This window comes from Pleurodeles waltl, chromosome 6 (assembly GCF_031143425.1).
Source record: "Pleurodeles waltl isolate 20211129_DDA chromosome 6, aPleWal1.hap1.20221129, whole genome shotgun sequence".
In the NCBI taxonomy this organism is placed as follows: Eukaryota; Metazoa; Chordata; class Amphibia; order Caudata; family Salamandridae; genus Pleurodeles; species Pleurodeles waltl.
Window position 1 is genome coordinate 1,086,814,444 of NC_090445.1, and position 25,898 is coordinate 1,086,840,341.

Here is a 25,898-nt window from a genome sequence, read left to right on the forward strand (position 1 = left end):
AGTGACCATCAATGTGTAGCACGTCTCTTTGGTCATCACAGGTTTGTCTGTCTAGTACTGACAGGCAAGGGAGCGGGTTGGTATAGCCTATATCTCTGCGCTCCAGTTGACTGCAAAGGACCACACCTGCTTTCATATATTGTATGTTTGACCCGTTTATGAGGATTAGGATGAGGATTAGGTAGTGAATGTGGTATACGTCATCAAATGGTGACACAGATTATATCCAATTTGGATTACATCACTTTGGGCCCAAGAGGACTGCCAGAAAGATTAGAGTTACTATCTCCTCCATCTTTAGTTTGAAGGTGGGAGGTAAAGCAGAAATTGTTTACTACATATGAGATGTTGGGGGGTATGCTTTGAGACCTCCATCTCACCAGTAAGGAAGCAGGTAGTGGCAATGGTTGCTTCTAATATTGAGTGGAGAGGAATATCTTATGGTTGGGATTGTAAGGCTATTATATCCCAGCTGTATGGGGAGGTTACTGTAATGCTATTTTGGGCAGAAATCCTCAAAATGGGTACAGTGACTGTGTCTGTCTTCTTGGCATGGTCTGGTAGTCAGGACTGTTCCGTAGCTCTGGATCATCCTTTTGCAGATTGGGGAGAATTATCATTCAGGTTCTATTCCAGAGTCAGCAACTGATGTAATTGTGTTAGGGCCAACCAGGTTTTTACCTCTCTTCTGTACTCTAAAAATTACTGAGTGTTTTGAATCTTGGTTACAAGGAATTTGAGAGGTAGGAGGCATGTACAGAGAAAGCAGGTTCTCCTCTAGATTTCTTACTGAGACCTGGAACGATGATCTATGGTGTTAGCCTGGACAACAGTGTCCAATTCTGTTTGTATTCCTTAAATTCAATTTGTAGGTATACTGGCCCTTTTCCATTGGAGGCTCTGCAGATGATGAAAAGTGGCTTGATCATTGATAGCTGAGCATTGGGTAGTAAGTGTGGTGCTTGCAGGACTGGCGTAATGTGTTCTATGAGGTGATGGTGGAGGTGAAGTCTTTCCACTGAATTTTGGTACTGAAACAGCAGGTGCCAAGATGTAGGCTATTGGTATGGTTCAAACTTGGAGATCACATGTGCAGGCAGCTTGTAGATTCTACTGGTTTGCAAAGTAGGGTGAGGTGAGCCTCAGTGTTTTCATTGTGTTGAAGGTGTTTCTTGCAACCTCGTTGGCATGTGGTATCTGGAATAGAACTGAGACCATTGTTAACACAAGGTTTCTTACCCATCTTGATCGCTGATGGAGCATCATGTTTCTTTGGTCATTTCTGTCTTTGTGGTGTTTAGCTTTAGGTGGTTACTCAATACCCATGCAATCATCTAGCCTTTAACTGTAAAGATCGTCTAGGCCATTGATTTGTTTATTATCTGCACAGTTGTAACACTAGGTTGAACAATCTGGTCAGGTAAGGGGGATAGCTACCTGTTAAACAGGAGAGAATAGGTGATGGATCCCTGAGGGACAACACAATATGGGGTGTAACGACCAATATGGAAGTAGGTATGGATACCAGACTTTGGCTGTGGTTGAGGAAGGAAGCAATCTATTTTGGAGATTTTTCACATATTCTAAGATGACAAAGTCTCTGTAGTGGCGTCTGGCCGCAGACAGTGTGAAATGCTGCCGCAGGTCCAGAAGCAAAAAGGTGGACACTCTGTTTTTGTCCACTGCCAGTTTTAGGTTGGTCCGTCTGGATACAAGGGTTGACTCAGTGTCTGCACCTGGTCTCAATGCAATGGTTAAACAGAAATCAAGTTATTTTCCTCAGCAAAATTAGAAACTTGGGTAAATACTGCTCTTTTGAATAGTTTACCTATGAATGGATTATTAGATATTTGTATGTAGATTACTGGGTTGAACTGGTTGAGGTTCTTCTTACTGTGGAGTGGTCTAATGAAAAAGAGTTTCAACTCCGGAGGAATAATCCAATTTCCAAGGACTATTTTGTATTATGCTTCTAGCTTCTTACCCTGCACAGACTGATTGTGAGCTCTCTTTGAAGTATTTTTAGGGACTAGGTATAAAGGTGATCCTAATGGTCTGCTGCATTTGATGATGCAGAATATTTTTCAGTGAAAGCGATGAAGGTCATGAGTGATTTTACATTAGTGGTGTCCATATCTGCAGCAATTTCAGTTATGTACAGCAGGAGATTTAGCTGTTTTGCCTGTACCATAGTTTTTTAGATTTTCAGTTTTTTAGATCAGTTCCATCGAGATTTTGTTGCAGAAGGCTTGCAATCGTGGGATTTCTGTGTTTTAGCACTTTGGGCTATGAAATTCTGCAGGTATTTTGTGGCGCTCCTTGGATGGGCAATCAGAATCAATTATGCTTGTAGAGTGGTGGTGTCTTTTTGTGGTTTTGGTGGCTGCTTTTTAGGGTCTGAAATAATGGAGGTCTGATTCATCCTTTGACTTCCTCCACTTGCTCTTTGGGACGCTGAGTTGAGTTTTTCACTTTCTAATAATAACTTTAGCCCATGTGGTCTCAGGGATGTGGGATTTCTATAGGTTAATGCCCAGGGCACATTGTTTAGAGTCAAGGACACAAGTTTTCATGCTTATTTTTTCCTTAGGACAAGCAGACCCAACCCCCTGCAGCATAGACTCTTTGGCAGCCAGTTTACAGTAATACATTATAGATCTGGGAAGGGCATTCTCTACAGGTAAGGTAATATTTGTATCCATATATTAACACTGTTTGAACTTGGATTTATGGCTCATTAATGTAAAGTCTTTATTATTAGGATGAGTGCTCTACCGAAATTTTGTATGCTCGGACTGCACTTCTGACACATGTTTGCAAAATTTCAATATAAGGCTATGTATAATGCTCCTAGAATACTCCCTGATTCGATGAAAACATCTGCAGAAGCTTGAAAGCAAGAGTGATGATTCCCTACTTTCAAAATAAAATGTTCACAAAAAATGCAACTAAGAAAAAAACTTTTGGTAAACTATTGTGAAATTTTAGGTACCATTTTTTGAAGCATCATTTAGTAAACTGTTGCTCATAAGTACAAAAATATTTCTAAAGGAAAAATCAATGTACCCAGTTTTAACAAAATTACAGGGAACGTGAAAATAAACAAGCATTGGCAAAGACCAATAGGAATGACATTGGTGGTCAATGAGTGTCTTGTTTTGACATGGTTTTCGTAAAACGTATTAATGTTTTGGGAGCTGCCAGGACCTCACTATTATAACAAACACTGGCAAAAATCAAAAATATGTTTTAATCTCAAAAAGTACAGTAATCCACAGTAGTCCCTAGCACTGAACAAAACTAGGTTGTGGACTGATATGCTACTTGTGTAAGAGTTAAATGCTGTCACTTACCGTGAAGCCAGTCAATACGCAGAGAGATCGCATTTTTGTAAAAACAAAAAGGTCTTGGTTAATGCAGATCTAATAGGCACCGGATTCTTAGAGAAAGTCACAAAGAATTTACAGAAGTAGGCTAACTGGTACTCCTAGAAAATATTTCTGATCTGCATTTTAGCATGACCAAATATGCAGGTGTAGATTTGCTTTTTATCCCAACCTTGGAAGAAGTTTACTTCTCTCCTTGTCAGCAGTAAATTTCCAACCTTTCTCAGTATGGGGAAAGATTAGAGGAGAGGTGTTGCAAACCCTGAAAAAACATGCAAGTAGATTTGCACAGATTTAAAGAGCAATCCAACCCTGAAACGTTACAAACAGCATTAAGGATGTGGCAATTCTGGATCATTTAGTCAACGTGGGTTGGAAAACGAGGGTTTGAACATAGAGAAAACCGAATTATTAAGTGGACGGTTTTGAAGAAGTGCAAGATGAATGGAGAAATGAGAAGAGGTGGCATGTGGTGCCACAACTGGTGTTGACAGTTAAAATGTAGACGTAGTTGCTCAAGCTTTCAGTTGCCAAAAGAGTGGCAGGGAAAAGTAAGTTGATTTTTTGGGTGGAAAACTATTTCGTCTACACCTTGATTCCAAAATCTATTTATAACAGACTCATCGGCTTTTGTAAACTACATTCCACAATTATTACACTGAAAGCTTATTAGTGGGCTGTGCCACTTTATTTATTATCTATTTTGAGACAGATCTTGAGTTTATAGATGTTTTTTTTTAAGGTAAAGAAGGATGATTCAGCCTCAATACAGGAAACATCAGTTTTTTGTGGCCCACGGTTATGGGAATATTGTAAGAGGGATAGATGTATGGAAAAGAGACGAGAAAAGTGGAATGTGAGCAAAACAGAAATATTTGAGACAAGAGCAGACAAGAACTTTTCAGAGGAGTTGGGGTTTGCAGGAAGACTTGCATATTGGATACAACAGTACCATCATAGTATTCTGATGAAGAGACTCGGCTGAATGTGGTTTGAAGGATAATGATGCACATATGCCAACAGAACGATTCATACTGAAGGCTCACAATTTTTATATTAAAAAAAAAGCTTTAACTTCCTCCTAACTAAAACTGTTCCTGCTTCAAGGGGGAAAATAAATCCCACAATCAACTTTTTTATAATGAAACCTCTTTCCTGATGATAACATGTATGCTGATCTAACGTTTCTACAATTGTAATATGTTTTAAGGACACTGGATGTAGAATGATGTAGAATATGTTTGTATTACCTCCATAATCATGAAAGGCACCTGTGCTAGGATTGTAACTCTTTTATCAAGTTATAAATTGATGTTAGGAGTGCCCCTTTATATTCAGGAGAGGCATCTATAATCAGGTCAGTTAGCTATGCTAAAACTGCTATAGAAATTAGAGAACTGAGACTTCCCTTCTGTGTTGAGGATGATTATTGTTAGAGACAGGGCTTTAAGTGGGGTGGGTCCCTCTGGGTCTCAGACCCAGCAGTAATTAAAATCTGGCCTTGAAATGAGGCCCTATGGGGCCTATGTTCCTGTTCCCGTCTTTACAGGTAAAAACACTGATTGATTTTCTGAACCATGACTGTAGAACCCTTAAGGTAATCCGTGTCAATGAAGTAGTTCCTGTGATCACTGCACGCATTTTATTTAATCTTGTATTCCTTAAGTGTTTGCTTTTTACAAGATGTTGTGTTTCTATAATTATTCCATGCCACACAATACTCTTGAATAGTGCATACTTTAAGCTGAAAAGCCTCTAGGTGTCTGTGTGAGTTCAGGTTGTGGGAGGGTGTTTATAATGACCCATGAATGAGGGCTACACCCTGAACTTAAGTAAAACAAAATAGATCTCCTAATGATGGAAAGCATTAGAGCCTTGGGAAAGAATGCTAAGCTATGAAGGCACACAGAAAGCAGTTTAATGGGATGCTCCTGATGGTTAGCAGCGTTGGTGAGTTTATACTAAACAATTTAGACAATGTCCCCAATGGTATGTCCCACGAGTTGTTTTTTTTTTTACCATGGACTGGTGAACCTGAATTCTCCTGGTAGGAATGGGTAGATGTCTTTCAAGTGAATACCTTAGCTTCTGCAGTACAAAATTAAATAATGAGTGGAAACAGGCTACATTCTTACATTGTTTGGGTAAAGAAAGGGCTAAGAATTGATTACACTTTGCCATCATTGACACATGATAAAGGCGGAGATACATTATGATTGGTAATCAGAGTTATATTTTGCAAGGAGAACTAATATCATTGTAGAACACTATAAATTATTTTCAACAGTACGGGGGTAAAATGAATCAACTGACAGTTGTGTTCCCTGTCTAAGATCATTACTCATTAAGTGTGCATTCACTGATATACAGGTTGAGTACACGGACGTTACGGCTTGCGAAAAATCCCACTTTAATGGAAGCATTAGAACTAGCAGGGGGGTGAGTAGATTAGCAAGCATGTTAAGATCATGAATGAAAAAAATATATGCAGATGTGAAATGCATGGGTACTGATGAGCTTGGTGTAGAAACCGTTTCTAAAGTAAAGTCTAAGAGTAAATGTAGGAATCTGGCTCTCTGTATGGTGCACTAAAAACAAGTACACCTTGCAGAGAGTCCAGTGGTTCCCCAATTGGTTTACAGAAGTAAAGTAGATAATACTTTCTCTTTTGTGGTAGTGAGTGTAAAGCAGTTAGACTTACCAGAGGGCAGTGCTAATTATTTGTTGCACTCACAGAGGCAATAAATGAGATACACACTCAAAGAATAAATCTGAAACCAAATTAGAAAATAACTTCTTTTTATATATGTTTTGAGGACAAGAACTTCGTTCAAAAGTAAGTACTATTTTTGTTATGAATTTTCAAAGGTAAGTAAAATGTTCAAACCTGTGCACCTTGATGTACAATTCAATCATATGGAAAGGAAAGTCAGAGACGCATAAAGATAGATACAGTCTGTTTTAGGGGTTCACCTTCAGGGATTAGAGATGTAGTGGACCAAGTTCCAAAGTACTAACAGCAGTTCTTCAGGAGGCGTCCGGGTTTCACCGGGAGCAGGGTCCTGGTGAGGTTGTAGCTAGGCGTGCTACGGTGAAGGTGGGCCACTTGAAAACAGGCTGCACTGGAGGACTTGGGGACAAGTCAGAGAGCTCCCAAATGAGGGCTTGGGTTGTAATGGGTCTTGGAGTAGGGGGGCACAGGCGGTTTTTCAGGAGCCGAACCGGGCAGCTTGGGTGCACAGTGGTTAGGGTGACTGGGCTGGTGCGCAAAGATGCTCCTCGTGGTTTGGGGCCAACAGCTGGCAGGAGCAAATCAGGACTGCTGGGTCACTCACAAAGTGGATCTCAGTGGTGCTGATGTCCCTTGATAGCTGCTCGGTCCTGGATCAGTGGGAATCCACAGTGGACTCTCACTGTTGGTGCTTGGTGCAGTGCGTCCGGTACCCATGGGGTTGGCGCTACACTGTTCCGGTTGGTACACCCTTGGTGGGAAGACATATCTGGTCCTCTAGAGCACGAGTACCTTCTCCTGGCCATCTGCAGTGTTAGTCGGGCCGGGGAGCTGCAAGGTGGTGAACCGGACTCTGCTTGTTGGTGCCTGCACCCTGCAGGAAAGTACATCCTCTACTCCAAGGGACACTGGTGGTAATGTTCGAGGTGCTGGCAGGTTACACAAGGCTTTGGTAGTTCTCCAGCTTTCAGGACATGTCACTGTAGCGATTGTTGACAGGGTTGCGAGCAGGTAGGGTTTTGCACCAAAAGTTCACAGGTCTTCTGCTGTTCTCACCAGGCAGTGATTCTTCTTCATCCTTCTTCTCATGATCCCTTGAACCTGAGTTCTTGCGTTCAGGGGTGCCACCTAAAAACACAATTTAGGGGCGCTAAGGGGAGTGCCGTGTTGCAGCCAATGGGTTGCCTACCTTTAGGGTGACTACACCCTCTAAATGACCACTTCTGGTGGGAAGTGGGCATTACCCTGACCCTAGAATGCTAATTCCCTCCATAAAAAGATGGTGTCCACATCAGCTGGTCCACCTTAGCTATGGGAATGGCATGATGTGGGCACAGCTCCTAATCTTTTACATTTTCCTGTCTGTCTTGCCTCCAAGACATAGGATCAGGACAGGGGGGTGATCATCGCTGCCATCTGGGTCCCATAAAAAAGGTGACTTGGCCTTAGAAGCTTCGCGCCCTGGAATGCGCATCCTGCATGGAGGAGTTGTAAACACCTCTGCCCAGAACACACTTTGTTACTGGTCTCCGACAGCACAGGCTGTCTCCTCAGGAGGTCAGAAACGCTTCTATTGTGCCTGAACTGGTTGAAATCAGTCAGTCAACACACTAGCACCTCTAGGGTGCCCTCTAGGTGCATGTATTAACAAACCCATCACTGAAATCAGTGAGGGTTTATTAATACAAGATGTTTGATACCAAACATCCCTTGATTCAGTGAAGCCATCATGTAGCTGGGGAACTCGTATCGACCAGTGTCCAGCACAGGATTTTAAAATTGGCACTTACTATGTCTAAGAATCAACAAAGACATAGCAGGGCATATCTGCTCATGCAGCTAGGTCCTTGCATGCGATATAATGCACCCTGCCTTAGGGCTGTAAGGTCTTCTGTAGGGGTGACTTACAAATATCATATGCAGTGTAGGGGACATGGTACGCAGGGATGTGGGACAGGTTGTCTTCACTTTTGTCAGCACCAAGACATGCAGCGTGCGATGGCAGCACTGTGTGTGTTTGGTGAGGTTTTTTTTAGGGTGCCACAATTTGTGCTGCAGCCCTTAAGGACCTTCTTTACTACCCCAGGCCCTAGTTACCAGGGGTACCATTTACTAGGGACTTACAGAGGGTGATAGAGGTTGTGCCAATTGGGGTAAACAACTGTACAGGTTTGAGAAAGAGAACTGGCACTGGGGACCTGGTTAGCAAGAACCCAGTGCACTTTCAGTCGAAATCACATCATGTACCAGGCAAACATTAGGGGTAACCATGCCAGAAAGGGGCGTTTTTCTACAGTAAGTTTTCAAAAACTTTATCTTTTAGCGATAAACTCAGGGGCACCAACCCAGCTAAGAATTATAATGTGAGTACATGTGTAAGATGTGGTGGCTTTGAGCATTAGGCAGATGATCCACAATGTCCTGCCAAGAAAGTTACTTGCATGAAGTATAAGAAAATTGAACAATATGCTTGTGTATGTAAGAGTACATGCAGAAGCATACTGGGCAACAAAAGTGTAAACTATTTGGATGATGCCGAACAGGACAATGATGATAGTGAAATTTACGGTGTAACCACAGAGGTGGAGAACAACACTAATCATACAAAGATGCAAACCAAGGAAGTGAAAGTTTAGATCAGGATGCATACAGGGAACAAAATATAAGCCATCCAAAGTGTGTCATACGCATAGATGATTTAGAATTTGATGCAATGGTGGACTCAGGAGCCTGGTACACTATCTTACCACAGAAGTATTGTTAATAAATGTTAAATTTAGAACCAACAGATGTACTTGAAACCAGAACAGATCTAAGAGGTTTTGGTGAATAAATGATTGAGATGGTAGGGTACTTCTTGTCGGATACACTCTTTACATAAATAAAGATACAAGGGAAAATCTATACAGCCAAGAAAGCGCTCTCATTCTAGGATGGATACATCAAGCCACCCTGAGTATGCAACTAAGAACAGGGGCAAGGGAACGAACCATGCTGGTAGAAAGGTGCAAAGAATCTGAAGGTTGGGCCAAATGATAGCCCAAAGTATTGAATACAAATTTAGAAAACAAATGACAGGCTTCATGCACAAGATTGTATTGTAAAAGAAAGCACAACACAAAGCCCATAAGTTCAGGAATCTCCTGCTGGCCAGTCGGGAACAAGTCAAATGTGAAATTCAAAAGCTGTGTGATAATGTTATTGAAGAAACTGAATATTCTGATTGGGTTATGCCCATTGTGACTGCACATAAACCACACCTCTCGGTGAGGATGTGTATCAACCTTTGTGGTCTTAACAATGCCATATGGGTCGACTGACATCCACTACCAAACGTGAATGAGATGATGCCTACAAGTGGTCAAACTAGTGGGTTTTCCACCATCGATCTGTCCTCACTGTACCACTAGACTGAATTGCATCCATCATTCTACCATCTAATATCCTTCATTACACTTTTTGTGGTATTTCAATTCAAACATCTTAGGTCTTGCTTTAGCTAGCTCTGTCTTCCAAAGAACAGTAGAAAAACTCCTTTGTGGTTTATCCAGAGTGTGTTACTTGTAAGATGACATTTTAGCATTTGCAAAATCTGTGGTGGAATGTGATGAACATTTGAATGATGTTTTGGAACAAAATGGGTTAACAGTCAAAATAGAGAAGTACAAACTAAAAGTAAACTGTGTTACTTATTTGGGGCATGTCATTAATACCAGAGGCGTTAGACCCTGTGACAAATGAATTTGTAGCATTCAGAATGCTGCATTACCAGATAATAGGGATGATTTGAGACATTTCCTGTGAGTGGCTGAATTGTATTCCTAATTTGTAAGGATGTTTGCTGTTAAACCTAAACATATGTGTGAACTGATAAAGTGCAAAAAACACACACACAACGACTACAACCAGTGGGCTTTCCTATGAGACTTTGGGAAAAGGTTGCCATCAAATGATTAACCCAAAGGACAAGCTTGGAACGCTGAAAATATATCATAATGATGGTGGAATACTTTTTGTAAATGATGTGAGATCTAATTTGTAGCCAAAATCACATCCAGGAAGGTGATAAAATTCCTGGAAAGAGATGTTTTAGTACTGAGAGTTATCCTGAAGAGTTAATCTCAGACAATTATACTCGACTGAGGTCCAGTGAGATGGAGAAATATTCAGCAGACCACAAAACTGTACATAAGAAAACTGTGGTCTACCACCCAAAGGTCAATGGCTTAATAGAAACTGTTAATCATGTCATTAAGGAGAGTATACAGTTGGCAATTGAAAATGGCAGGTCAGTGATTGAACACGTGAACCGGACTGTGTGGTCACATAGGACAACTTTTCATGATACCACGAAATATATGCCATTTGAGTTAGGAAGAGGTAAAAAAACAAGACTATGTTGATGGTAGGTGGTGTGGACTTAATAGCAGACAAGATAACAAGGAATTGAAGAGAATATCAAGAAGGAAGTGAGGAAAATACAAGCCACGGTATGACAGTGCAAAATATTTGGTGTTTTCTCACGGGTGCTGGTCAAAACGTTCGAGTGGATGGTACGGAATGGTGAAATTAAATTCTCAGAACCCATCGACATAAGCGTAGAAAATAACTTTTTTCAAGTAAAAGATGGAAAAATATAGAACAAATACAGAATTGTGATATGTGAAAATAAAATAATGAATGAAAGGAAAATAAGGGACAATGAAACTGTAAAAAAAATGAAGTCGGAGATAATAACATTGAGATAAATAATATTAAACAGAAAAGAAGGACGTTGGATTAAGAAAACCTGAATGTGTAACTCTAAGATTTAAGGATTATGAGTTGGGAAAATGAAGCCACACATCCAATATGGAAATCTTCACTTACTACTTATGTTGGCACAGAAAAGTCTTCTGCACGGTAAAGACTTGTACCCCTGCCCCAAGTGCCCAAATGTACAGTTATCTGGTTCCCTAATGATGATTTTTTGTGTCCTAGGCAAACACGGCTCAAGCGTGTGCACCATGACATATGAATGTTGCATGAATTTCAGTCTTGTTGCACTGTGAGGGGCGTCCGAAGCACTACCCTCATAATAGTGGAAGGCTACCACCTTCACCAGGATTTAAGCAGCACAAGTGTGGTGGTGGCAACATACTATGTAGTGATCAGTAGTAGTGAACAGGACCTTTTTACCCCTAGTCCCTGAAGTGAGGCCTACAGGCTCACTCACCTTTTTAAAAGTTCTACTGCTGTATGCTTAACTCATCATTGGCTACATCAGGTAAAATGTGCAGCACAGGAACAGTGACACTGTGTTGGTTGTATGTGTGCCTTGGAAGGGTACAGTAAATGGACAGAGCAGTAGTGTGTAGTGCATGTGCGGTTAGTACATGCACTGGGTGTATGTATGTAATGCTATCTGTATTTAACCACCGGCTCCATCTTGACCACTGACTCCGTTTTGTGCTTAGCTTAGCTTTAAACATTGGTGGCACAGATATTTTTCCGTGCACAGCTTGTTAAACTGTTTTCACTCTTCTCACCAGGGAAAGGAGCAAAACATGGGCGAGTGCTGAAGATAAGCAGGTACCAGGCTGAGAATGTTATGATAAAGCAGGGAACAGCTAGGTCTTGGAAAAACACCATGAGAGTTGGCCAGTCTCTAGCGTGTTCTTTTCAATACTGACCTGGTACAGTCATTGTTTGAACAACAACTTACCAGATGGGAGGGGGAGTTTCTAGAATACTCCTCTCCAGTTTGTTAAAGGATATAAGGGGAGGAAGCTTGACTGCTGGGACTAGAAGGAACTCATTCTAAGGAGGGACGCCTTACTCAGAATCCCATGCGGTTGGTATACTCCTCCCTGTCTCGGTTGTGAGGGTTCTAGGACTTGAAGCTGGCAGATGAAGGGATGATGTTGATATCAAGCCCCATGGTGATGCATTTTTAATTCTTATTTTTAGCTTTGGGTTGTGCATGCGTGAATACGTAGTGTATATATATATATATATATATATATATATATATATATATATATATATATATATATATATATATATATATATATATATATATATATATATATTTATTGAATAAGTCTGGCATTCCCACTTACTTCCACTGACGGGAACAGTGCGAATTGTGGATGCCAGAGTCCACCATCAACTTTCACAAGCGGAGCAGTTCCTATTTATACGGTCACCAAAACACTAGCCCTCCAGGGCTAGTACGTTTGCAGGAAAATGCATTCAATGGTGATGCGTTTTGATCTCTGAGAGATCTTTTCCTCAGCCAGTACCCAGAGCAGTGTGCTCCACCACCTTTAAAAACACACTGCATACCATAACATAGAAATGAAAAAAAAAGACTGTGATTGCGGATCCACCTTTCAAGAGGGAACACCAATTACACATAATATGATTTGAAGAAGGTAATTTCACAAAATAAAAAAGAAATATAAAACTAAGATAATATTAAAACGAAATCATAGATTGTAAATTTCATTTTCCACATTTCTTCATAGAAAACAGCATCCCATTTTCCAAGACTAGGAGAAGTGGCCTGTACCTAAATAGCTCCAAATATTCGTCATCATAAAATTAACGCAAAACTAAACAACCTACCTTATATACACTTTCATAATATTTCACATAGAAAAGACACTAATTAACAATCTTAATAAAATGCTATATAATTTCACATGATTTCCAAAATTCCTAATAATAAATAGTACGGTCAGGGCCAAGTGGCCATTTATGCTGCAAGCCCATCCCCTCCCTAAAAGGATCCGCTATATAATCAGCTAAAAAAATCCCATTCAAAGTGTAGTGTGTCACTTAACATAAACCCAAAAAGGAAAACACAAATACTCAAAAATCATATACCCTAAGAAAATCATCCACTATAATATTATAATATCTTGGATTTTTACATACTTCTAACACCAAACACTGACTGTTATTCATCCTATATGTACAAATAATTCCTCATCCAAGTTAAGACCCATCGGTGCCTTTTTAATGAGACGCACAATATATTTTAACTCCATGACCCTTAGCTTCTTCTCTCTGTCACCTCCCCTCATTAACGGCTCCACCCTATCAATACCAAAGAAAGAGAGGTTATCAGAAGTTTGAGAGTGTGTTTGTTTCCAATGTCTAGCTACCGGGTAACTGTGATCATCATTCCTGATTGCCCTCACATGCTTCAAAATCCGTTTTTTCACTGGAAAGATGGTACTTCCCACATAACGAAGTCCACATGGGCATATTAGGAAATACACACAAAAATCACTGCTGCACGTAATGAATTTGTTAATTAGGCCATTAGGAAGCAGAACGGTTTTAATGTTGCTACTGTTCTTATATGCTTTACACTTACCACATTTATAAAAACCCTTCTGTTCTGAAAGCCAACTCTCATGTATTGACTCCCTTTTAATACTGCTTTGTACTAACATGTCTTTTAAGGACCTCGATTTTCGGTAAGTGATCAAATAATACTGCAAGACTTTGTGTCCAATTATTGAATCAGATTTTATCAAATGCCAAAGTTTAGAAATCATCTTTCTAAATTTATCCGATTCTGCATTATAAGTAGTAATAAGTCTCACCTTACCCTGATCATCTACTACTCTAGGTTTCTTAACAAAGAGGTCCTTCCCTGACACTGTATTCACTTTCTCCTTGGCCTCCCTTAGCATCTTACGGGGATAGCCTCTGTTTTGAAATCTATGCAGCATCCTGGCTTCTTCTTCCCTATAAGCTACGGTGCCACTGCAATTACGCCAAGCCCCGAGTAGTTTCCCATAAGGTATACGATACTTCATTTTAACAGGGTGATGGCTACGTGCATGTAGCAGACTACTGCCTGACGTTTCTTTATGATGGATGGAGGTCTGTACCCTACCTTCATTAATTTCTACATGTACGTCTAAAAAATCAATCTCCTTATCATGTATCAAATGTGTAAATGATAAATTTAGTTCATTACGTGAAATATGTAACAAGAAATCCTCTAAGAGACTTCTGGGGCCATCCCATGTGATAAAAATATAATCTATATATCTTGTCCAAAGAGCTGTATGTTGTGTCCAGAATTCATTATCCTCTGACCAAATATATTGCTGTTCCCACCAACCCATGAAGATGCCTGCAAAACTTGGAGCAAAACAACTTCCCATCGCTGTTCCGGTGATTTGTCTATACCATTTCTTATTAAAAAGGAAGACATTGTTTCCCAAACAGAATTCTAACATATCCAACAGCATCATGGTATGATCATACAGCTAAATAGCTTTATCACAGAAAAAAAGTCTGCAGGCTCAATGCCCAAACCATGATGTATGCAAGTGTACAATGACACTACATCAATAGTTACCAAAAGGTATGTCGACTGCCAAGGTATCTCCTCTATTTTAGATATAAAGTCTGCACTACCTCCGCAATATGCAGGCAGATTCAGAACATACAGTAGCAGGAAACAATCTAAATACATGGAGGTAGACTCCAAAAGACTGTCGTTAGCAGAGATTATCGGTCTACCAGGGGGTTGGTTTTATCCTTATGTATTTTGGGAAGCATATAGAAACATGGTATCAATAGTTTCTGTACATAGAGAAATTGAAATTCATCAGTACTAAGGAGACCTCGTTCCCTCCAATTTGTCAATTTACAATGATAACGAGACACAGATTGTTTATATGTCTCCATCCTGGAGAGCTCGTAATCCCTAGCTTTCGTCAGTTGTGTATCAGCCTCCTGTAAATACTGCCGCACTTCCCATAATACCACAATACCCCTCTTATCTGAAGGTTTGATGACAGTATTTAGGGTCTGGAGATAATGTCTGTAACGCCAACCTCTGCAATGTAGTTAGATTCTCCACAAAATTATTTTTACTCTCTTGCCAAATCCTTAAAATATCTCTTGTTGCCACCTCCTGGAATGTATCTATATTATCATGAGGGGTATTAGGATTATATCTAGATTTAGGTTTAAACAGGTTAACGGAGTCCTGTCCAATTCCAAATTCATGGAGATCAAAAAATCCCTTTCCTCATCAAAGATAAAATCTTTATGCTCCAACTCATGTAATCTCATCAGACCCTCAATATCACTTAGACATAAATTATCGTATGATCCTTGTCCAAGACGATGAAATAAGACTTAGGACCTCTTTAATAATTTCAATTTATGGCAGAATAAAAATAAATCAATTTGAGTCCTACAGTAGTCCATATTTGCCACAGGGCAAAAAATCAAACCCAATTACAAAAGAGACCGTTAATTTTCACTCAGTTCATGTGTCGACAAATTAGTAACAGTCAATTAATTCTTGCCCCTCATTATTTCTTCGTCCGACGTGTGGATCTCCCATGTGGAGCTGTAGTCTTGGATTCCCTTCCCTCCTCTCCGGGATTTGCACCTTTGCGTTGTCTTCACCTCTTCTTCCGGGCCAGGGTTTTCTTTGTGGCTCCGACTTTGTCGTATAAAATTATACTCATCAAAAGTCTACAAAAGTGGTACATCCCTGCTGCTGGTACTCGGGTGTTTCTCCAAGTCAGAGTAAGTTTCGGAACCCGACTCCGATGTAACTAATTCCTGTTGTCTTAAAGCTCCTGTTTGTTCAAATTGTCTTAAAGCACTATCAAACCTTCTGCCAAATGTGAGAATACGACCACAAGCATAATCCTGTTTGTCCCTTAGAAACTTCCTCCTATTTTTTTTCCTGTATTTCCTGTTCATACTTGCCAAGCTATTGTTCCATAACAGAAATAAACTTTTTGATTTCATCTTGCTCCACATGATGGTCGAAAATCTCCTTTACCTTAATCATTTCCTCAAAAATTTGTTCCAACTCTAATTTGGCATATTTAGATAGTAGCCCCAACATTCCCTTGCAAGTGGAGGCTAACAAAGCAGACCATTCCTCTAATAATTGGGGATTAGGATTCTGGTATGTAGGGGTAATTAATATCCGTACCCCTCTTGGGACCCTGCCAACTTCAATATAAATATCCAGGGACGTAACTTCCCACCAACGATTAATCTCCTTCCTTAGTAACTTCTCATAGTGGGTCAAATGCTGTTTCAAAGTCTTTATCCCTACATTGCCATTATTGCCAGTGCTACTCCCTCAGGGACTGTATTCAATGGCGACGCATTTCGATCTCAGAGAGATCTTTTTTTGATGCTCTTTCTTTCTTTGGTATTGATAGCGTGGAGCCGTTAATGAGGGGAGGTGAGAGAGAGAAGAAGCTACGGGTCATGGAGTCGGAATATATTGTGCGTCTCAATTGTAAGACCCTGATGGGTCTTAACTTGGGTGAGGAATTATCTGTACATATAGGATAAACAACAGTCAGTGTTTGGTGTTAAAGGTATGTAAGAATCCAAGATATTATAATATTATAGTGGATGATTTTCTTAGGGTTTATGTTAAGTGGCACACTGCACTCTGAATGGGATTTTTTGAGGTGATTATATAGCGGATCCTTTTAGGGAGGGGATGGGCTTGCAGCATAAATGGCCACTTGGCCCTGACCGTACTATTTATTATTAAGAATTTTGGAAATCATGTGAAATTATATAGTATTTTATTAAGATTGATTAATAAGTCTTTTTTCTATGTTAAATATTATGAAAGTGTATATAATGTAGGTTGTTTAGTTTTGCATTAATTATATGATGACGAATATTTGGAGCTATTTAGGTACGGGCCACTTGGCCTAGTCTTGGAAAATGGGATGCTGTGTTTCATGAAGAAATGTGGAAAATCAAATTTAGAATTTATGTTTTCATTTCTATTATTTTCCCAGTTTTATATTTATTTTTTATTTTGTGAAATGACCTTCTTAAAATCATATTATGTTTAATTGGTGTTCCCTCTTGAAAGGTGGATCCGCAATCACAGTCTTTTCATAATTTCTATATTATGGTATGCACTTTGCTTTTAAAGGTGGTGGAGTACACTGCTATGGGTACTGGCTGAGAAAAAGATCTCTCTGAGATCGAAACGCGTCGCCACTGAATACATTTTTCCTGCAAACGTACTAGCCGTGGAGTGCGAGTGTTTTGGTGTCCGTATAAATAGGGACGGCTCCGCTTGTGAATATATATATATATGTATATTTATTATAATACCCATTTTATTACTGCCTTTTAAATAAAAGCCCACGTTAATTTTCTCTGTGCATGAAACTTGGGAAGTGCCTTAATAAATTCATTACTCAGACTAACAGTGCTAAATTCTTGGCATTCATTTCCTTTCCTTTCGTCTTGTCTCCTCTCTGTCTGAAGTAGAGCAGAACAATGTATACCTGAGAAGGATACATTCCACGACAGATGTAGTGCTTTGCAGTGCATGTGTGGATAAAGCTTACGATGGGTGTATGTGTGCTTGAGTGTAATGCAATACATGAAGAGTGAATATTGTGGAGCATGCACATAGTGTGTGTGTGTGCTGGTAGTGAGTGTGTTTGGAAATAAAACACCCTGGTTAAAGATAAAAAAAGCTTCAATGGTGAACTGTGCTCAAATGCTGAGTGTGTACTGAATGCATTTGTACATCTGACAGTACAATGCAGAGAAGTAACAGTGCTGGACGAAGAGTGTGCTGTGAACGTATACTGAGTGTGCCTGCAATGTACATTGTATGGAGGACCCTAGGTTCTCTTTTGTGAAGTCCAGGCCTGCCTGGTAAAACCATGAGGAGGACAGGAATCCACCCATACAGATTTGTGTATTGCTACGTTACTGGGAGTTGGATGGGGATTCACTGGAGGGAAAAGGAAGAGACTCCCTTTACAGTTAAAAAATCTGCTCTTAGATTCAGTGATAGATCACAAGGAAGGTGCCTGAACACATCTCAGGAAGGGACAAGAAGCTGATAAGAGAATCATAAAGAGTAGGGCTGGGGGGTTGGGATTAATCTTTTGGTGCACACATCATTGTGGCCGACATACAGGTGTGAACTCTGGCCATTCTCATGACGTGTGTTGTGGACAATCCGCTTCAAAGTCGTGCCTACTGTGACAGACATATTTCATCTTTCAAGAAGGAAGATGAAAAGAAGATGTCCACACTTCAAAAGAAGCAGAACCCCAAAATAAAACGTAAAAGACCCAGACCCTAAATAAGATTTGGTCTGGATAAGGACTATAGGATTAGGAAGTTGGGTCCTCAAAAATTGGTCATCTGACAAGCAGCCAGACAGGCAGTGTGAGAAGGGGAAGGTCTGAAAGACTTCTGCCTGTGGGCAGGACTGGGGGCCATGGCCTGCCAGTCTCCCTGCTAGCTGAGGGGACGTCACCCAGGGAAACCAAGACCACCTGCCCTGAAGCCTGGATCATAATCACCTGCCAGCTTGCCAAGACCAGTGTCACCTGAAAGGAAAAGGAGATCATTGGAGGGAGCGAGGTCCAGTGGGAAGCCCTTCATGAGGACTCCCAGTGCGTGGTGTGAGGATTTTGCTCTGCACAGACTGGGCCATAGCTCATGTGCAAGACTGTTTTCAGCAAGCCCTATATGCCAGGGGAGGGCCGCCATAGACTTGTCAAGTATTGAGCGCTCTGTAGAAGACACCAAGCCCAAACAGACTTGTTGGGTGGCCCCTTATTCCAGAGGGCGGGCACTACTGAAGGGTGAAAAAGTTGTGTGACCAGAGTGACAGGATCCTTGAACACCTGAGCTGCAACTCTGTATGCCAGGAGGGGCCGCTGCAGTGTGGGCAATTGCACCTGAGGAGCCTATGTTGCATCCTGAAGGTACTACGGCAACCCTGTGTGCCAGGATGGGCTGTCAGGACAAAATCATCAGACTTAGGGCCTTCACACAGGATAGGAGTGAGTCTAGCAACACCAAGAGATCTGCCCTAACTGATCGATATGGACCAGGGGGACACAGAAGAGGAGGACGTGCCTTTGTGGACTCCAGTTGGGAGCCGAGAGATTTAATTTGTCCCACCAGGAAGAACTTGACTTACCGCATAGCAGTGAGCTGGAAGCTCCTCCGATTGCTGGGAAGATTGGCCAAGTCACTTCGGAGAGTGAGCCTGCATCCACCTGATGCAGCCGCATGTAATGCGAGAATCCAGACTTCTCAGAGCAGAATCTGATCCGGGACATCAGGAGAAAAAGGCCCCAACCACCATGGTTGGACCCAGTAATCCCTGCTTGCCCAGTGGGGCTTTGAAAGGAGTTCGAGCAACGTAGTTTAGTAGCATATTCACAATTTTGTATTTAGATGTATGTAAGATATATAGTTTTTGTTTTACATTTGGTTATGCTGTATTTCCAAGACAGGGGAATATGTTACATCATGAGTTTGAATGAAACGTTAGAAAGCCTAATGATGTCAGGCATGAGAACCTTGGGAAAGAATGTTGTGCTATGAAGGAATAAAGAAAGAAGGCAGTTGGATGGGATGCTGCTGATGGTTGGCAGCGCTGGAGAGTTTATGCTGAATAAATCTTACTTTCATCATTTCAATGTTTTGACTTCATCATTCTGAAAGGCGATTATAACAACGGGTTTCTCACACTGCCTGTCATTTGGTCATTAAGATGTTCAGAAGACTGATCCTGCCTTGGCCTCTCTCTGTAGAGCGCACAAAGCAATAGCCATGTTGGCCTATTGTAATTGTGATTTTTGGGTGAAAGTGTTTGAAAGAGGTACAGCTGTCAAACTATTAGCAGGGCAAAAGTAAAAGACAATGATTACAGGTGAGTGCGTTGTGTGTAGGGGTAAGATGGAGTGAAGGAGATGCAAGAAAGTATATGCAGAAGATAGCGAAAACAGGATGCTGAAGAAGAACAGGATGAGCTGTGATACATGCAGACATAGGATTTCAGAAAAATGAAAAGGAAGTAAGTATCTAACAGAGAGACTGGCAAGGAAATGGTGTGAGAGGAAGAACAGGAGTAACAGACACTCTGAAGACCACCACCCCTTTTACAGACCTTAGTAATGTTTAATTCACATTCTCATATTTTCAGAAATTAAATATTTTCAATTCTAATTATTCAGAACACAATCGTTGTTGCTCATTAATCTGACACTGCTGTTGTATGCTATGATATGTCTGAATGCCATTAAAGCAAACTCTCAGAGAGGCACAAAAATACTGATCATGTGGCATGCTATGGGAAGTACAGTTTTTTGGAATAGGGTTTAAGTCAAAGCTTTATTTACACATGCCATGCCTTTTGGAAATAACTCATAGTTATGCTACTTAGACCCTGTCTCTTTTAGAACACCCCTCTTTCCCACTTTAGTCATCCTGCTTAAAGACCTGGTTCTAGAACTACCCCTCCTTAGTCGGGGCAATGGGTGTGATGGGGCAAGGCAGTGGCGGCCCGTCCTTTAGGGCGGAGGGGCCACGCCCCCCCACCCCATGAAGAGTGTCTGTCAGGCTGAACAAAGGTCAGCCTGACAGACACTCTTCATGTTCAGGTCAGGCAGCCAGGAGCAGACATGCGCGATTTGCGCAGACTCCTGGCTGCCGGAGCTGAACTTTGCTGGGCTGAGGAGATCACAGCTCCTATGGGCGTGACCTCCTCGGCCCAGCAAATGTGCCTCGAGGCCCTCCCCTTGGTGACGAGGAAAGCATCACCAATTGACACTCTCCCTGGGCGCTTCAGTTTAAGCCCTGAAGCGCCCAGGGTGAGTGTCAATCAGTGACACTTCGTCACAGAGTGGGGTGGGGTCAGCAGTCTCACTGACCCCATCCCACTCTGTGACGAGGCTGGGACTGCTGCATGAGGGAAGGCAGCAGTCCCAACCCTCCTGGGACCTGGAGGCTAAAGGTAAGTGTGTGTGTGTGTGTGTGTGTGTGTGTATGTATGTGTGTTATGTTTTACATTGAATGTTTGGTGCGCGCGTGCATGTTTGAGTGTTATGAGTGTTGTTAATGGATGTGCTCGCGTCTGTGTGTGTGTGTGTGTGAAAGAATGAATGTGTGTGATCTTGTAAAATGAATGTTTGGTGCGTGCGTGCATGTTTGAATGGAATGAGTGTTGTTAATGTATGTGCGTGTGTGAAAGAATGAATGTGTGTGATCTTGTAAAATGAATGTTTGGTGCGTGCGTGCATGTTTGAATGGAATGAGTGTTGTTAATGGATGAGCGTGCGTGTCTGTGTGTGAAAGAATGAGTGTGTGTGTGTTTGTGTGTGTGTGTGTCCCGCCCGCCCCCCTCCCAAAGCTGCCGGCCGCCACTGGGGCAAGGTAACCAATGTTGGAGTTGAGCACCTTGACTAGCGCAGTTAGTCCTGTTTTTGCATCACAGTAGTCACGGGAACAAAACAGCATGTACCAGAATGCAAAGGGAGAAAAAGGCCCGTGCAGTACTTTAAATGGAAATATAGAATTGTAGGTAATCGCCAGAGTTCCTGTTTGCTCCTCAGAAGTATTAGGACTCTCCCATTAAATATTTTACAGGAGCGGTGAGAAGTGCAGATACCTCACAGCACCTGCCAATTTAAATCACCGTGGCAGCGCTAACTACGCACAGCTGGCAACATAAGGGACAAGTTAGAAGATCGTAGGGTTGGTTGTTCATCCACAATCTCTTAACAGATTGCGCCTTTGCTAGAGCGTCCCCGGACAATTTTCTGTCACAGTCAGCAACTACATAGTTCTAGCTCTGCCCGTCAGCAATCCACAATAAACAAGGGGAAGTCTAGACTGAGAAGAACATCATATGTACTGAGGGACTGACATTGGCTACAGACTGAAGAAGCAGTACTAAAGGAAGTTGCTTTCTTGCTCAACCTAGCCCACCGCAGCTCAGCTGGTGGCGTAGCTCCGCCCCCAGGAGTGGCCATCACTGTACCTGCTGCTAGAAGCCCCCACATTCGGCTCCTCGCAGTATGCGGCTCGCTGCTGGGTCACCGTCGTGGACCAGAAGGGGCCTCCACGGTCAGCTGTGCTGCCCCTCTCCCGGCCGGGCACACACTCGGAGTTCGGGACTTACATCACGGGGACAAAAGGCCGTACTTGCGAACAGAGCGTACTTTTAAAGTTGCCAGCCTGTTACTGTGGTTGAACGCTAAGCGCCGAAAGCTTCGGGAATCGGAGCCGCTGAACGCAGGTAGCGTACAGCCCCAAGAGCTCAAACAGCGCTATCGTCAAAGTTCACATCTACGTAAACCGCGCAGTTCATGGGCTCCCTCGCAGAGCTTACGTAGAAAAGAAAGCGTAGAAATCTTGCACGTATGTTTGTTTTCTACGTTTTGAGTCTTGGAAAGGAAAACAACCAGCGCCGCAAACCACTGCTGCCAAATGTACTCGTGCTCTGCGTGACCTTCACCGAATCATCTCGCGCTTCAGTCAACATTGTATGCGTTGTGCAGCTTGTGGCTTTTTGTTTCACATTATAACTTTGCAATCACAAGCAGAGGTCCCACGTTTTACCAATCCTGGGTATGTGTAGGATGTCCGGAACAACTTTTTATTTGCATTCTAGTACTTGTGGGCTCTTTTCATATCCCATTGTAACTTCCGAGTTGCTAGAATGCTAAGGGGAGAAAAGCTGAAGTGGACGACCTCCTTGTAGTGTTGTTTTAACATGTTATTATTTATTCTTATTGTTGTACATGCTGCGTGATGGGTGTGGTGCTTTATTACATGTTCCTGCTCGCGCCACCCACGCAGTATTCTAATTCATTCAGTTGTATTGTTTAGTTTCAAAGGTGACAGTTGCTGCCTCTTACCTTGGGGACCTTTGAAGTAATTAAGGGCCAGATGTACGAAAGGATTTTACCCATTTTGTGTCTATGGGAAAAAGCTTTCGTACATATGGCCCTAAGCTTCTTAGTACTGATCTCTGCTGCCGTTGTTCCTCCTTCACCGCAGGAGCAAAGATAGATGGAAACGTGTTGAACCCAACGGCATCTCCTACCCAGCAGTAATGAAAAACTGACTTTGAAACTGGGCTCTATCGGTCACTATATTGATGCCCTTTACAATGAAAGCACTGATCTATTTCTCAACCGACTGTAAAAAACGTTAAGGTAACCAATGCCAGTGAGGTAACTCGTGTGTACATTTCACGTTTTCCTTAAATTACTTCCCTGTGATGATTGTTTTTTACAGGGTGCTGTTTTCCAATTTATTTGTCATCCAGTGTATTAATCTCATATTGGGCGCTAGCCCTTGATCAGTGCTTAATTTGAGCTGATGGTTTCCAGTGCAGGGCACCTGCACTTACTTTTAAGGGACACTTATTTTTCTGCCTCGAGCATTTACGGCGAGAAAAAAGACATATGGAAAAAGGGAGAAAGCAGAACGCTGCAAGAGAGTGCTGAAGGGACAGGGAGTGGCTGTAAATGCATTAAAGAGGCCCAAGGTGGCTTCAGGATTATGCCCCCTCAGCATTCTGTGCTCACACATTGAATTGCAGCAGCAGAGGAGAGCTTTGGGCTCCGGCACATTTTTATTTACAAATTAAGCACTGCCTTTGCTAAGATAGCTCAATGGAAGGAGAGACATTTGGCGCCCTTGCTGATGCTAGTGTATACAATGACCCAGCAGGGGTCCCTTTTGTGTTCCCCTGTCAGTTTCTGGCTGAGCAATGAATGGTCCCCGAACACATATCATTCCAGAGCTACCCCTGCACACCTGCATCACCCACATAGCTTAGCTGCCTCTCAGTGAACAAGATGTTGGTGTGTGTTTGTTAGCAGTGATGAGAAGATAAAGGAAGGGCAAGGAGTGGGGCTAATGGGTTATGAAAAAACATTGCCTATGGTTTGATAAAGAAGGACTACTTTAAACTGGTCTTGAGTCTTGGCTCAACCTCTTGTGATTCTGGGAAAATCACTTAACCACCCTTTGCCTACCAAAAATGAATGTGTCCTTTTGTAGTGTAACTGGTGCTCATGTAAAGCGCTCCAATACTTTCGGGTCGAGGTTGTACTATTTAAAACTGTGATTATGATTATATGCCTCTCTTATGAAGGCCTAAGAGGAAAGGGCCCCAAAAGGAATGATTGTGATACTCTGAAGACTACTACGACACATCTCAAAAATGTTTAATCCACAGTCTCACATTTTCAGAATTGAAACATTTTCAATTCTAATTTTTCACAACACTGTTGTTACTGCGGCTGGGTGACAATCTTTGTCGATACACCTTGTATCCCAAATACATCATTTCCCATGGATTTCCTCAAACACACCCACCGCCTCTAACACTTAATCCATTTCTTTTATAGAACTGCTCATCCGATTGATGGTGTCAGAGCACTTTACATCACACGTGTTATAGGGAGACAATAAATTAATGTATAAATCAATTCGTATGAGCTGTTAAGACAATGAGGGCCACATTTCATCCATATTGGTAGGCATTAAGGGCCACATTACGATTTTGGCGGTCGCAGAACTACCATGTTGGCGGTTGCACCGCCAACAGGCTGACGGAGAAAACTGCCATATTATGACGATGGCGGTATTCCCCACAGAATATAGCCAAGGCACCGCCAGTGCGATCTAGCTGCCACGGATGATGATACTCACCTGCAGGCCGGCAGAGACCATGTTTCTGCCAGACAGATTACAAGGTTGCACACCGTCCAGGTTTCTGCCGCTGTCGCACCACCACAGAAACCCAAGCGGAAACCATCTGTATAAAAGGAGACACTCACCTTCAGGAAGCCATACTCGCCCGAGCCACCATGGAACCTGAACTACACGTCTTCCCGCTGCTCCTGCTCACCCAACAACTACAGAATTTGCGACGACAATGATGACAGCAACCGTAAGTACACACTCTTGCCTGTTATTGTTGAATATTGACAATTTTCGTAGAAACACACACAGAATACCTTCGGGAAGGGGGTGTGAGGGCTACACGAACACGTAACTGCACAACAACACGCACACTCTCAGACAGCCACTCACACATTCGCAGATACACAGCAAACACGCCACAGCCATCACACACACACACGTCACAAACACACACAGGTATGCATGGAAACACCTCACAGGCCCACACTCACACACTGCCACACTACACCACAACATGTCATAAAAACAACACATCCTCACCAGCTACAATCACTTGGCATAGGGGACACTACCCAGGGACACTTCACACAGACTTTACAGCGTAACACCAACACACAAAACACACATACAAATGTACAATCAAACTACTTACTGATTGACCTACAAAGAACTCCGTGCCCAACATTTAATGCACATAACACTCACACACTCAGTGCACACAAAGCCACTCAACACACCAACAAACACATCAGCACACCAACAACACATAATAACAACACAACAAAAACCCTTCAACACACAAATTTCCATGACACAACACATACCCGACCACTTTCGTCCAAAAAACACTGGACACAACCACACATACTGCACAAACAACACACGTTGCACAAGAAGAACACACACATACACGACAATATGCAAAACTAGAGTCCGCCAGGAACAACTCCATACTAGGGAATGAAATGCATGACAAAGATGTAACCAGGAAACCAACCACTGGTTGGTTCAAGTAATTATTGTAAGTAAACAATATATGTATAATAAAGGCCATAGACCAGTCTACAATGCAGACATGCTGCATGCACACAGTGCACAGATGTGTTCCCCAAACTTGACTCCGTTATCTGGGGGATATGGTGAGGGGGGAGGGAGTGTTTGGTTTTGGAGTGGGTCCTTTGGGATCAGACGTTTGGGGGGGTTGGGTCTAGACTTAGGTTTAGGGAAGGACTGGCTTTTAGGTGGAAGGGTAGACTTAGCAGGGGGAGGGGTTTGGGAACTTG

At 42.1% G+C, this 25,898-nt stretch overlaps 1 protein-coding gene across 2 annotated transcripts in view; it reads right to left on the reverse strand.

Moving 5' to 3' along the window:
* Positions 1 to 22,156, reverse strand: part of TMCO4 (transmembrane and coiled-coil domains 4) — a 488,865-nt gene extending 466,709 nt beyond the window's left edge. For both annotated transcript variants that reach the window (XM_069240165.1, XM_069240164.1), the window contains exon 1: positions 21,935 to 22,156. The gene's annotated coding sequence lies outside the window, so the exon portion shown is untranslated. The remainder of the gene's footprint in view (positions 1 to 21,934) is intronic.
* Positions 22,157 to 25,898: the final 3,742 nt, after the last annotated feature.